At 52.1% G+C, this 8,144-nt stretch overlaps 1 long non-coding RNA gene across 1 annotated transcript; it reads left to right on the top strand.

Annotated features, from left to right (window-relative positions):
• Window positions 1-3,034: 3,034 nt before the first annotated feature.
• LOC111167887 (uncharacterized) lies at window positions 3,035-7,713 on the top strand. Its single transcript, XR_002642934.2, has 4 exons — window positions 3,035-3,148; window positions 4,006-4,192; window positions 4,850-4,914; window positions 6,419-7,713. It is a non-coding gene; the product is annotated as an uncharacterized LOC111167887 (long non-coding RNA).
• Window positions 7,714-8,144: the final 431 nt, after the last annotated feature.

Genomic DNA, 8,144 nt, shown 5'->3' on the forward strand with positions numbered 1-8,144 from the left:
GCCCTAACCCCAAGGTGACGGTTAATGCGGGAGGTGATGAGGTCAAGAGGGTAAAGCCCCCCGAGAATGAGATCAGTGCCCTTTCAAGGGGACCCCACACAGCCCCTGGCCCCTTCCAGCACCCGACGACATGGCGGGAAGGTGTGGGTCTGTGAACCAGGAGGTGGGCTCCCACTTCCTCACCAGACCCTGAATCTCCCGTCCAGCCTGCAGGACTGTGAGGAACCAGTGTCTGCGGCAGACAAGTCCCCCAGTGTGTGGCATCCTGCTCTGGCGGTGAACGGACTGAGACAGGAGGTGAACGTGGAGGGGCTGGTGGGCCCGCGGCGAGCCTACTGGGACCAGGTGTTTTCCTGGAAAACAGAGGTTGAGGAAGGGGTCGCGCAGCACTGCGGAGAGATGCAGAAGTGGGCGGCGTCAGGGCTGCTCTGCTGAGCACTGGGTCTGTGTGTGCACGCGTGCTCGTGCGTGTGTGCGCGTGTGTGCGTGTGTGTGCACGTGTGTGCGTGTGTGTGCACGTGCGTGTGCTCATGCGCATGCGTGTGCATGTGTGTGTGTGTGATACCCGACAGCTTTCCCATCACTGAATGCAGATCCCAGGGCTTCCGAAAGGACAGTAGAAGGTCCTCACCCCGTGTGACGCTGTGTGTGCTCAGGACACAGCCACCATGGCTCCTCGAGGAACTGTCAGGATGGCTGAACACCGCCCGGGTGCTCCGGCGGGGCTGAGAAGATGCGATGGATGAACTGGAAACCGACACTGATGACCTGAGGGGAAGAGGCCTCCAGGTGGGGATGGGAGCCCTGCGCTCTGACCAGCACTCAGACCTCTGCCATCTGTCAGCGGGCAGGTTGACTCACTGGGAGGATAAGCCATCGTCCCACCTTCACCCTCCGACCTCTGCCCACCACCATCTGGCCCGACCTCCAGGAGGGCTTTCCCCCTGTGGTGCCTTCTGGGGTCCCCCTGAGTCCCGGCTTCGCTGTCCCCCCTGAGTGAAGTTGCCCACAACCTGCCATCTTCTCCAGCCGGGGCTCAGCTGGCCATAGACTTTGCATTTGGGCTGACAATTGTGTCCTGATTGTTCGTGTGTTGAAGGCCCAGGTCCCAGCACAGGTGGAGGGTTTATGGTGCCCCCCAGCCCCCCGAAGCTGAGAGACAAACAGCCGAGCACCCGTATGCAAAGGACACACCGTGCCACTCCCCTGTCCAGTCAGGTTCAAATCAGTTGTCTCACTCCCCTCGTCCTTCCTTCCCCTGGCCTCTCCCTCCCGCCACCTTCCTGGATGTGAGAAGACCCGCAGATCACAGATGGGAAGGCAGGACAGCCAGCAGGGGGGGCACTTTGGGGAGCCCTGGGAAGGGTCCAGGCATTAAGGAGCTTGGTTTTGAGCTCAGGGAGAGAAAGCAAAGCTGACAGACGATGATTCTCACGGGGAAGTTTGAATCTTGCAAGAAAGTGAGGTTTCAGGAAATCTTCCTGGGGCTTCGGCGGGGACGGAGGTGGGAGGGGAGCTGAGGGAGGGGCGCGAGGGGCATCGAGGCCAGAGCCCCAGCACACAGGTGGGAGCCCCTCCTCCCATAGCCAGACCACGTCCCTGCCTGGACCATCCACGCCCTGTTCAATCAGGCGATACGTGTCTGCATTCACCCTTCTTGCTCTGGGACAGGAGTCCTTTCAGGGTTACTGCTTTAATAACAGCCCCTGAGCTGGGTGTCTGAGGTTTTGTGCACAGAAATCCGTCTGGCTGAAATGTTTGGAGACCAGATTTTGATCCAAGTTCCGTTTCCTCACAAGAATGGGTAAACTAAGCTTTAATAATCAAAGGTGACCTTTCCAAGGAAGCTGTGGCGTTTGGAAAGTGTCCACCAAGTATCTGAGAACAATGTCGAGGCATCTTCTCCGCTGTAGCTGGTGGGGCTGGCATCCCTCACCCCCCGGGGATCTGGGCGAGTCTCGGAGGGGACGTGTTGGGTGGGAGACTCTGGCTGGGCCTGGGAATGCTGCCTGCTGGGTTTTCCTGCTTCTCGGAATATTTATGAAACCATGATTTTCGTTAATCTCACAGCAGGGCCTGCCACCCTGAGGGACCACAGGGCAGCCTGGGGGTGGGCTTCTTTCTAGAGAGGGCAGTGCCAGCAGCAGTCATGTCACCCTGGGGTCCTGGGCTGCGCTCGGATGACCCACCGGCTGGTGGGGTCTCCAAACCCTTCATTTGGTCCCCGGGTTAGTTTTTGTCTTAATTTGCATGGTTTTGACTGAAGTCATCTGGCAATATTGAAGCCCAGAGCAAAACCAGCGATTTCATCTGACATTATTGCGTGTAGGTTCATGAGGTTTTTGTGGTTTCTTCATCAAGCATGTAGTTAAATGTTACAAAATGAAACCATAAAAACCTTGTCTAGGAAAAATTCATGTCTCTCCAGAGGCGCCAAATGTGCTTTAAAACTAAACGGTTGGGGAGGCTGGAAAAGTTTAGTCTCCAATTTAGTAAACTTGCTTAGATGAGACATTAAATCTAGCAATTAAATTGTTTTTAATAATTTAAAATTTTGAAATAAAAATAAACTTGGAAAAGAGGCTGGTACAGAAAAACAGTGTCCTTCTGAATATTTCAGACCCTCCAAAGGTCAGATGTTGAATTACAGCTTTGACCAAGATCCATGGGATCATTTGACATTAAAAAAATAAATCACCCCTTTCCTCAAAGACTGTGAAGCTCGGACACCGGTGTCTGCACCTCCTGCCTGCCTTGTGCCTCTACCACGGGCCGTCCCTCTGTCTGCAACACGGATTCTTTCATTTTTAAACATTTTACTTTTACAGTGAAAACTTTAGACTCCTTATTGCTAATAAAAAATATCAAGTGCCTTTAAGTTCTAGGAACTTCTTCTCTCCCCGCCCCTCTTCTGTAAGTTAATATGCAGTGGGAAGAAATGTTTCTGCTCGACAGGAAACCAAAATGAGGGCATCAGCGTTCTGCTGATGTTGACTAATTCCTCGCCTGCACTTGCCATGCCTGCCCTGTGTGTGGGGGGGGGGGGCGGGCGCGGGGACCGGGTAGAGCTCGTCTCCCCTCCCCTCGGGACCTTCAATGCTAGTAATAAAGGACAATCAACCAAGGCATACAAAATACATCAGTGCTGGTAAGAACCACGGGGAGCAGTCAGGGAAGTGGGGGGCAGGGTGCTATTTTATACAAGCCCAGGGCGGCATCCCCGCCCCAGGCAGCGACATCCAACTTCCTGCAGCTCCTGGGGGAGACATGCGCCAGGCACAGGGACCGCTCATGCAAAGGCCCTGGGGCAGGGCAAGCCTGGCTCCCTTGGGAAGCAGCAAGCAGCCCCGCGTGGCTAACAAGCAGTGAGGGAGGGGCCGGAGCCCTAAGGTGGTGCCTCGGGGGGACCTCGAGGTCTCTGTCAGCGAGGGGTGGTGAGCAGTGCTTAAGCAGAGGGACGGGTTTGCAGGCAGGGCCTTGTCTGCAGGAGGACTGGCTGAGGCAGAAGCAAGGGTGAGAAAGGAGGCGCTGACCCAGAAAGGGACCCGGGCCTCGGGGCCTCTAGTGAAGATGAAGCTCTGGAAGTTTCTGGCTTTAGCAACCGGACAGTGGTGGTTTTCTGGGGGGAGGAAATGGTCCCCCCCCCAGGACATCGGTCAGAGGTCCACACCCTTCCCACCTGCTCGGTCCCCTAGACGCCTCAGGCCTGCGGTCCCCATCCGCCTCTCCGTGAGGGAGCACCACGTGGGGATGCAGTGTGCTGGGGGAGAGTGGTGGGCGAGGTCCAGTGCTTTCATCTTCTCGCGGAAATGAGATCTTGAAGACACCAGATTTTGGATAAATATGTTCTGAAATTTCAGTATAGATAAATATCTACATTCCAAATGCCCTTCCAGTGTTTGCAAACAGCAAGGCTTCGTGGAGCTGTGTGATGTTGTTAGAAGTATCCTGAGGAATCTGAGCGACGAAGGGACGGGGAGTTTAATGTGCATTATCTCCTGGCAGCTTCTTCCCCGCGTGGGCAGCTGTGCTCCTGGCAGCCTCAGCGGGGCTGGGGGCAGGAGGCGGGGCAGCACACCTGGGGCCAGTGAGTCGCAGAGACAAGGTGACCTGATCGTGGTCGAGGCGGAGTGGGATTCTGATCTGGCCTAGTGGACACCTGGACTCCTGCTGTATGCATCTGTCTTTCCAGGTAAGAGTTTGAGAGCAAAACGCCATGTTCCTGCGGGACACACACGCAGACAGACACGGTTGTGACCTCGGGAGGAAACCCACCCGCAGAGCCAGCTGTCACAGACGGCCTCAGGGCCCTCGGGGGACTTGACATCCGGAAGGCTTTCCAGTCAGCTCCTGGTAGGGAGGACAGACCTCCTTCCTCATTTATGTTCAGTTGTTGCCAAGCTCAGCTCGTAGCATCCACTGGGCGCATTCAGGGAGGCGAGGAACACAGATCCCTGCTCGTTGTAGAAGCTGTCACGTCAGTAGAGGGAGCTTCACATACAGGTGGGGATGGTACAACGTCCCCAGGGAGGGGAGAGATTCGGGTGAAAGAGACCGCAGGGCCAAGGAACCCTTAGTGAATAGCTTGCCCTCTGAAGCAGGAAGAGGAAAGCTCTCAGCTCACCGACCAAGCTGCTGGAGGAAAGCAGTCTCCCATCCCAGGAGCAGCAAAGAGCCCGAGTCCACAGAGTCGTGGTTTCCTACCGGTTTCTAGTCTCCCTCTGAAATTTGCACTTCTTATTCTCATTTCATCGCAAAATATACCTTTTTATTTCAAAGGCTATCAGAAGCTTTACATTTTCTCTCTGCACAGTTTCTCTAGAGGGAAATGTTTATTTCTTCCCTCTAGGTTTACTCCAGATGACTAAAGCCTCAGCCTGTCCTCACCTGGTCACCCATGAGGTCACCTGCCAGGTATGTCCACTCTGCCGCTGAGCCCTCTCGCCGTGTCTCGTAGGTCAGAGCCGTGCCCATGGCTGACCCTTCATAGCCACTTAGCCAACTAAAAACTGGCATAAATATTTGTGGTTGGCAAAATGATAAATTCTTGCCGTTGAATATCTAAGAATCAAACTACAAAATTATCAAATCCCCAAATAAAAAAACAACCTTAAAAACCATCAGTCCCAGTGTTTTTCAAACATCCTAGCCATGCTATCCCTTCTCCAAACTCAATTTAGTGAGAAAGCCCGGAGTGAAGACACATATCACCCTTGGGCTGCACTACCGGAAGAGGGGAGTGGGTCTGGATGCCCCCCAACCCAAACACCCCAGCTCCGCCGTGGCCCCAGGGAGGCCCCAGGATTTGGAAAAGCAAGGTTTGCAACTACCGCTCAGTTTAACGTTCAAGCCGGTGTTAGACCGTCTCTATAACTGCAGCCTTGCCAAGTGACTGTGTGTCTACACAAAATCACCACCACAAGGAGGGGTTTGCTTCCTTGGATACGTCCTTGTGCTCACAAAACACAGTTGGGCAGGAAGGAAAGAGGAGGCTTCCACCTCCAACTGTGGGCAACGTTCTGCAAGATGGCCGGACGTGGAGCGGTTCAGCTCTAGGTTACAGAGTGGGACAGTCCAGGACTTAATAGCCACAGAACCTCAGCATGTTACTTAAGCTTCAGTGTTTGTGCAGAACTTTGCGGGGCTTGGTTAATAAGTGGTGGCACTTGTTGGGCAGCCAGTCGATGTGTGCTACGATGATGGTGCTGGTGATGCTGGCGATGAGGATGACGAGGCCGCAAACGCGGGACCGCTCGGAGGGGCCCCGGGACGGCGTCCCCGACGCCAGCTGCTGAAGACCTGCAGAGAGCTGTGCCCAAGAGCAGAGCCTGGAGAAGCCAAGCGCTAGCTGGCTGTGGTTTCAGACTTTGTAACTCCCTTGTATGAGATCATGATTTTAAATCAAACGTTGAAAATGAAGGCACATAAAATTCTATTTTTAAAACTGAGGACCCTAGTTTTCACTTTGAGGTTTTGATTTTTTAACTCTATTGGTGTAGAGGTGATTGAGAATGCTTCTAAATAATAATGGGCCAAGCCAAAAAAAAAAAAAAAATGTGAACGGAGAATACATTTTGGTAGAAAAAGACCAAAGACAGGTTTCTCTTGAAGAAAAAGCCCCTGTCCCCTGGCCCTAGACACACAGCTCTCAGTCCTCAAATCTCAGAAAACCACCTTTCTCTTACTGAAGCCTAAGAACAAGTCCAAAATTCGAAAATAACTGAGGTTTATTGGTTCACATTCAAAAAATAGTTCAATTGTCCATTTGTATCTATAATCCTTTTCTATAGCGGTAAGTGACCAGCATGAAAGGGATCAGAGTTTGAATTTTTCTTCTTTATGGAGTGATGCGGTGAGGGTTTCGCCATCGTGTAGATGTCGATCCACTGACAAAAGCTTCCCTTTTCAACCCCTCCAGCTCCCCCAGACTCAGCCGGCTCTGGTCTCAGCGTCCTGGGTTTACGAGGCCCACAGGTGCTGCAAGGAGTGACCTGGTGCTCTACTGACAGGTGTGTTATGACCATCGGACCCTTTGGACAGATTGAACAATGTCTCTGAGAAACCCCCAAACTGTTCACTGTTCATTTTTACAGGAGAAGACATCTCATACCTGCAGAGGTAAAGGGGTGACGAGCTCATAAAAGCAGGAATAGCAAAATTTTCCTGTTACAAAGGGTTTTAATATGAGGGAAAGGTTCAGAGGTGAGAGCCCTTCAAAGGGAAAATGACCAAACCCCACAGACGTCAAGGTTGGAGAAGTAAACGGGGTCCCTTGCGGATTGATGCTCCCCCTGGATGCTCCGAGACGGACGTCAGTCTCTGAGCTCACGGGGAAGTTCTGGCTTCGCGTGAAGCAGGTGTGTTATCCTGGAGTCGGACAGGGTCACAGGGAGAGGAGAGCCAGTGTGGACAGAGGGAGCGTGCACCCCCTCGGTCTGTCCACACCTGCTTCTCACGCACCTCACACGACCCCAGGCTGCTCATCCGGACCTCTGCGCAGGGTCCACACTTCCACATTGCTCTGCTTTCTCTGTGTGCATGGGATAAACTCTCACACATCGTAGCACCCGCAGGCTGGGCTGCAATGCTGGCCTTGGGATGTGGGTTCCTGAAACGCACGGAGAAGGGGAGAGAGACCCTTGCCCGGCATTGTCACATCTTCCGTAGGAGGCATCGTTGTCACTCACATCCCCAAGGCTCACATCGCTCAAGCAACGTTTGAAACGTAACAGATAAGTGTTTCAAGATGGCCCCAGAGTCCTTTTTTTCCACTGATTTTTCTCAAGTTGCATGGGTTCAGAGCCCAGCAGTCCCTGGGCAGTCACAGAACATGCGTGTCATGAAGAGCCCTCAAAAGCCAAAATTGTTCTGACTGGTTCCCCATTGTTTTGTGGCTGTCAGAAAATAACCTGTATTTATTTTGAAATAATGTTCCTGCCTTTTTGTTCTATATAAATGTAATTTCTATTTACTGTAGAAAATTAAGAAAATACAGAGAGTATACAGAAGAAATTTAGATGACTTATATTTCTGCCACCCAGAGAGAGCTCCTGTTAACATCTTGATGTATTTTCTTTCAGGCTTTACGTGCATATATTTATACACTGGAGATAATTCTGTATATACACTTTGAGACTCTGTTTTTCACTATTACATTGTGAGCAATGTAGTCCAATCTGTGGTTACCCCATAATAAAGTGGCCCATTCCTCTGCTGAACTTGTAAGTTCCTAATTTTTTAATACTACAAGGAATGCTGTGGCAAAGTCCTGTGCGCCCCTGCCTGACTCGATGGTTATTTTCTTGAAATCCTAAAAGTGTTATGGGGTCAAAGGTCACAAATATGAGGTTCTTGCACAAAAGTTTGGACTCATGGCAACGTCTCACACAAATTGCTGCTAAAGTGAACACTTCAGCTACTTTGCACAATTTTGTAGTTTATTAGAGGTAAAACGTTATAGAAAAAAAGCTGCTTTCTTCTGTGCTATTTTTCCTTGTTTTTAATTTAAGTTCAGGCATCTCTGGGAGAGCCGTGGGCAGGACTCGGGAGGCTTGCTAAGATCGTGGCTGGAACGCAGGACCATCGGGGCATCTACTGGGCATCCCCCAGAAAGGTGTGCTGAGGTGGGAACCTCGGAGCCCGGG

Source organism: Delphinapterus leucas, chromosome 12 (genome assembly GCF_059928025.1).
Source record: "Delphinapterus leucas isolate spDelLeu-1000000601 "Yukka" chromosome 12, BTC_Dleu_Yukka2, whole genome shotgun sequence".
Taxonomy (NCBI): Eukaryota; Metazoa; Chordata; class Mammalia; order Artiodactyla; family Monodontidae; genus Delphinapterus; species Delphinapterus leucas.